Below are 6929 nucleotides of genomic sequence, written 5' to 3'. Positions count from 1 at the left end.
TGTATTCATAAACATCTTAACTTTCAGAAAAACAATACCTATTGAATTTCTTAAGTCCATGTTTTTAATACTTAGTGCTTTGATAATCTTTTATCAAGGCTTCTTGAACTTATACACTTTTACCTTAGATAGTTCATATGTGTGTCTTAACAATTAAGACTAATTGCCAAACCTCACAATTCAGATTATGGAAAGGGATGCCGTAACCATGATCGAATTCGAGAATGCAATTTTACAATCACTATCTTTTAAAATCTTTCTTAGTGAAAGCATTTCCTCACAATCATTTTCATGAATGAGGAAATCTTATGACACTTAGATTTAAACGGTGTATGTGTTCCTATCCATGTGAATTTGTTAAAAACCAAAGTTTACGACAAATTCAAACTCATATGGATCGAACTTTCTTAATCTTGATTTCTTGCCTTATGGTAGCACAGCTGCCCACCACGTCTTCCAAGTAGTTAAGCAGCTCACCTTTTCCTATCAATGTACTTTCCATTGATCAAGGTTCTTGTCTTTTATGCATTCAAATGAGAACTCATAGGACTCACATGCATAATTAACTCGATTGGATTGGCACAGAAACAAGATAATGTCTTCACGATAGGTTGTAAACCTCAACTCGTGTGCTAGTGATGATCGATAAGGTTTATTTGATTTGTTCTTGAAACTTTTCAAGACTATTAAGACTCCCACTGACTCCTTGACATATACGATTCTCTTATCAAAACATTTCTTGACAAACAAATATTCAAGAGTTAGTGTAGCTTTTATCAAAACAAAACACTTCATAATTTTGGTCTTAGTTGGTCTTTATCTTATTCAAAACATCACAACTTTCCACAATTGATGAATGTTATAAACCTTCTTAATACTATTCACTCAATGTCACAATCTTGACTTTAAGACTTGTTTTGGAACGAAGTATGATTGACTTCTTGATTTGACCATTTCTTCAATCTTTGATTCCTCTTCTTGGACATACAATTGTACCAAGACTCACTTAGAGGATCAATTGAGATATGGTTCTTAATCATTAAGACCTATCATAAAGCATAAAAGCTACTCTCCTTTCTTCTTAGAATGGAGAAACTTTTATCTCTCTGCCTACATGATTCTTGTTATTCGTTCTACTATTGATCTAAACCCTTTAATCAATTCAGAATTACACTTAATCTTATAAGTATAATCATATTTACCAAGCCTTTAGTAAATCATGACGAATATCTTTGTTACTCTTATGGTGGATTTGATCAACACACAACTTTGTGTACTCGATCTCCTAGTCCTTCACTTGACACTTTGTCAATGAATTAGTCCAATTTCCAAATACGAAATTTCTCATTCATCGTGCATCCACGTTGCATGATTCCAAGTTTCTATCCAATTGAAACTTGGGCGATGAGAAACTCTCCCTATTTGGTAAATTCTTGACATTTCCATAAATAACATAACTAAGAATCATATCCATTCGTTGTAGAAATATGTAAACATCCATTTTTCATAACGATTTCATTGCAAGGAAGTAAACAAATAAATAAATAAGTCAAACAAAATTTATTTTATTTATATAAAAGCAGCGGAAAAACATTTGTCCTTACAATGCAAAATCTATTGAAAACTATGTAAAAAGAAAATTTCTAACAACTCTATCATAACTATCTAAGCTCAAAATCCAATCTTCAAGTCCATGCGATCAAGATCCATTTCTTGTGATTAGATTCATCTTGCTCTCTTATCAAGCTTCCTTTCTTTTCACCGATCCTTCAAAACATTCAAATGCAATCTTATCACATCATGTATTAAGAATCAATGAATAGGAACTTAATGAAGTTAGATAGTGGATTCTTACCTAAAGCGTAGTCATACTTTTGACTCTCCCATCTCTTAGATCTCTTAGGTAAATAGGGCAACTTCGTCTCCAATGCCCCCTCTCTTGGCAATAAAAGCAAATTGACTCCTATGGAACAACATATGGAACTACTTCAGACATCGCCTCTCTCTTATGATCAAACTTTTCGATCATTGCATGTTTTTCATTGCCAGTGTCTATATCCATAGAGGTCTTGAAGGCAGATTCACCAATCAACTTTTCTTTTCTATTGCGCCAAACCATTGTTGATTCAGCAGCAATAAGCATGTAGGTGAGATCTATAAGTGTCACGTCGTGGTTCATCATATAGTACTCTCTTACGAACTCACCATACGAGTTAGGAAGTGACCGAAGAACCCAATCAACAGCCATCTCTTCACCGACAACGGATCCCATCATTCTTAATCTATCAATGTGTGACTTCATCCCTAAGACGTGTGCACACACCGACTTGCCCTCTTTATGTTTACTTGCCAAAAAGGCTTGATTGATCTTGAACCTTTCAATTTTACAATCTTGTGGGTTAGGGAGAATAATTGGAGGAGGAGGAGGAAGTGAAGCATGATTCCTTGTTCCTCGATCGAATCGTGGAATATCATCTTCATGTGGAATGCTTGTTCCACGGGATTTGAGAAGACCATAGTTGTCGAACTTTGACATCGGGAGAAAAACGAATTCAAATTAGTTGATTGATTGAGTCCTTGGTAAATCACCCAAATGAAATTCCAAGGCTAGGACCCAACACAATATCTTACAACTCGGGAGAGGGATGCCGTAACCCAAATTGCAGAACATTTTAAGGTAAGTGAATGACGATTCACTAATTTCCACCATGAAAAACGAAAAAGAAATTTAAGTTTTAAATCTATGAAAACTCCTAGATCCTTTGAGATTCATTGAACATTTCAATGGCATGTTTAAATCTCGATATGCCCCTCTTGTTTGTGACTGGGATGCCGAGGATCACAAAGCGGGTGTGAATAACCATGCAAACTACATGGTGCCCTCACATGCTACAATCACCTATTCGATGTGCCGGTAAACCACACACGCTCCACCGAACTATGACAAACATTGAGTTACCCTTTGCTACCTTTGCTCAGAACCATTTAGTGTGCTGGTAAACCACACACGCTCCACTAACGTCTTCGCAAGGGCACAAAGTGTAATTTCATGGAATTGCATCAATTCACTTTTGCCTAAGTAACTAAGATTGGGAATTTGAAAAACATTTAGTTACTTTGTATTTCATTATACTTACAATGGAAGGTTTCGTCCTATCCTACCCGTTCGGCTAACGACCCTCCACTAGTCAAAAGTGTGGTGGGTAAGAGTGGATACCCATTCAATCGCCATTTTATAGGCAATTTCCTTAAACACCCCTTATAGACCAGCTTCGTGAATGAGGCCTACTAACGGTAAGACTGACTTTTACTCATACATATATATAATGTTAAACCTTTAATGTTATATATGTAGTATAGGGTGTATTTTACACTTTTAAAATACTATATGGTTAACTTTAACAATTACACTTTTAATTAAATTAAAAGGTTAACCTAAACTTTTATGGATTTATTAAACCTCTTTTAATTATACTCCTTAATTAATTAATAAAACCATAAGGGTGTGATTTGAACTTTTCAAAACATTACTAGGGTTTTAGAATTTAACATTTCTAATTAAACCTTTAATCAACTTTTAAATTCCAAAACTTGAGGGCAAATTTTGAAACCTTTTTCAAAACATTAGGGTTTTAACTATTTAAATTTCAAAACTCCAAAACCTTTGGGTTCAAATTTAAACTATAAAACCTAAAGGGGAAAATATGAAACCTTTCATAACAACAAGGATCAAATAACAAATAATTTTAAATTAACATTTAATCACATAATTATCCATATTTTATTTATTTAATGATTTCTTGCAAAACAATTTATCAATTTACTCAAAATAATTAATCAATTATCTTATAAGGAAACAATTATCTTGTTAATTGATAATTATCTTTAATTAGATCAAGAATATAGTCATATATATCATAAAATCGGATTTATATTGATCTAACATGATAAGGTAACTATCCATATGCAAAAACAGCAAGAAATCCCGAGATAAGCATTATCTGACGAGTTGACTCGTCGAGTCAGGCATGGACTCGTCGAGTCTGCATGGACTCGGTGAGTTCAGCCATGGACTCGGCGAGTCCAGCCTCCACAATCCAAAAAATCGAATTTTTCAGTTATACAATGCATCAATACAATTGAAACCAAGCTAGGCTCTGATACCACTGATGGGTTTTGGTCATAAGACATCCTATGTGCTCATACAAACCCTAATGCTTGGATCTAGGTTTCTCTATTGTACATGCTTTGAATCCAAGACTATAAACCCTAATTCTAGCATACAAGTAATCATATTAATATGTAATTAGGTTTAAGATCATACCTTGATTGTTATTTAGCAATAACAATCCTAATTCCTCCTTGAATTTGCTTTGAAAGGCTTAGAGTCACAAGTGTCACTCCTCTAATGGCTTACAAACACCATAAGCAAGTGGAGAAGGTATAAAGAGAGAGGTGAGAGGTTAGAATTCGTATCTAGGACTTCTTGGGAAGGGATACTCGAATTCATGACCCTAGGGGTGTTTATATAGGTGTAGAGATAGGGTTTCAGTCATTATCCTTATCTAGTTGATTATCCATTAAGCAACCAATAAGATAATCCTTGAATCCTTATCATACTCGAATTCTAAGGCTTTCCAACCTTAAATTCGTCCACCATATAAATAAGATAATCCTTACCTTATTTTGTAACTATCACATAATTACAAATCAGCCCCTCTAGTTTAATTAATTACATTTGATCACAAAACTAATTCTTAATTAATTATTGACCAATATTAATTAAACAAATATGATTTCTCCTTTAATATATTATTCTTATAACATATTAATAAATCATATTATCCTCTCTCTCTCTCTCTCTCTTTATTCATTTCTCCAATCAAGTTGCTTTGGTGAAGGCAACCCAAAAGGACCATGCACCATCGGGTCAAGTACATACCAAAATAGTTATGGACTTAGAAACTAATCCAACAACCTTCGGGTGTGTCTGGACTCAAACTGAGGATCTGTAAAGTCTTCAAAATTTTGCAAAAGAAAAGGGTTTTTAAGGAAAAGGTTTTCTAAGACCAGAAAGGGTGTAATACCCACATTTGTTACATGTTATGATTTTATTATGAATTTGTGAATCGAATGCTAGTTAGGGCTAGAGGAGATGCATGTATATGTTGTATGAGCCGGTAGACTTGCATGCTATGATGCTTGTAGCCGTGAGAATATTGGATGCCATGCTAGAATGAGAATGATAATTGGTATTTGTAACTGCTATGTGTATGTTTTTAAAATTGTATACGGTTAGGATATTATAGCCTTAGAATAATAGATTTGGCCTTATTTCTAGTTCCTTGTTTGTTTGTGGTCCTAAGGTAGAGTCTATTATTTGACAGTCTACCAAATCCTATTTAGTGTATAATTTGCATGCATGAGGCAGCCGACAGTGAGGATGGATGGATGTGGATAACACGAGTTGCGATATGTGGGCGAAATGTTCTATGGCAGTTCTTTGGATCGGAGTGCTTCTTCACGAATGTTGCTTGCGTCGTGCTTGTGGAACTCTTAAGTGATGGGAGTCAGCTACTAAGTGGATATAACGATATCCAAGAAGTGGATGGCTAGCATCATGGGGAGTTCTGCATCAGCTAATGGCAGGGTGATGTTGGGAACCTACGAAAGCCAAGGGTATGCTCCAGTAAGTTAGTGGTGCGTTTCAGTGAGGTTGAGAACCTAGGGGAGTCTAGGATTAGGATGTGCTCCAGTGGATATTGTGTTGATGTCTAGCAGACATTTAGTACATCATGGGAGTATGTGACTTAGAGGATCTGAGATGATTCCGGAGGAAAGTATGGATAGGTTTGGAAGGTAGTATTGGGCCCGTACTACTGAAAGCACATGATCCATACTCGACTCAGGGAATGTTTTGGAGAATCTAAGAAGCCTGGGAAGGAGAATTCTTGATTATGATTGAACCGTGGGTATAGTTGCTATGCAGAATGTGGATAAGCATGCAAGGAGAAGGATCAGGGCTTGGTCCCGGCTCCGGTGGTGAGCAAGATAGTGGAAGGGCTGCCAGGATTTTGAGTTCGCCTTGGATCTCTTGGATCAGGCGGAAAGGATTTGATTATGCGATCTATTGCACTTTCAGGATTAGAGGCTATGTCTTGGGGATAGTTAGTAGCCCTGTGTAGAGTAGAGGTTGCTCCAACTATTGCAGTTCCACTGTTGAAGATTGAGCTGGTGACTGGGTCAGGGTGCGAGACCCTAAATGATATGATTTTTAGAGCTCAAGAGCAGGGATTAGTTTGGAGCATGTTAGGAAGAGGGGAACAGATCGGGTGCCTATATTGGAGGGTCTCGGGAAGAGACCCAAGAGTTTGGGTCGACTTTTGAGAGGCCAGCAGGAGAGGATTCAGTGCAGTTCTTATGGGAAACTGCACGAGGGTTTTCGTTTCAAGGGTTTTGGTAAGTTTATCCCTCGATTTGTTTCCCCTCTTGTGTTTGGGGTTATACCTTCAAACATTGTCTTATGTTGTTTGCATATCGTAAGTTACGGGGTGGTTAGTGAATAGTGGTTTCTCTTTCTGATAGTTTGGAGCATCCAACCTTATTTGGGTCGGTAGTCGAGATCGGTTCAGATATGTGATGCGGAAGGTCTACGGATAGGATTGGTAACTTAGACAATGTGCTCAAGTCGGCTTTTGTAAGCACTAGGGGAAGTGGTTTACAGTTGAGGCTTGGCCTATACATCGGTTATTCGGACTTTAAGATATAGGTGGGGCATCATTTCATGGTGTCTAAGATTATTAGTCTCGTTGGGACTCGGGAAGTGTTTGTCTGATCTTTAGGAGTTGCATGGTCCTTGGGGGTTTGGTCCAATAATAGAACACTCGCACGGACAAGAAACAGGTTGTCGGCAGTTTGTTATTAAAGAG

This window comes from Lactuca saligna, chromosome 5 (genome assembly GCF_052625555.1).
Source record: "Lactuca saligna cultivar CGN05327 chromosome 5, ASM5262555v1, whole genome shotgun sequence".
Classification (NCBI taxonomy): domain Eukaryota; kingdom Viridiplantae; phylum Streptophyta; class Magnoliopsida; order Asterales; family Asteraceae; genus Lactuca; species Lactuca saligna.
The sequence above is the reverse complement of the archived record's forward strand: the minus strand, read 5'-3'. Positions refer to the sequence as shown.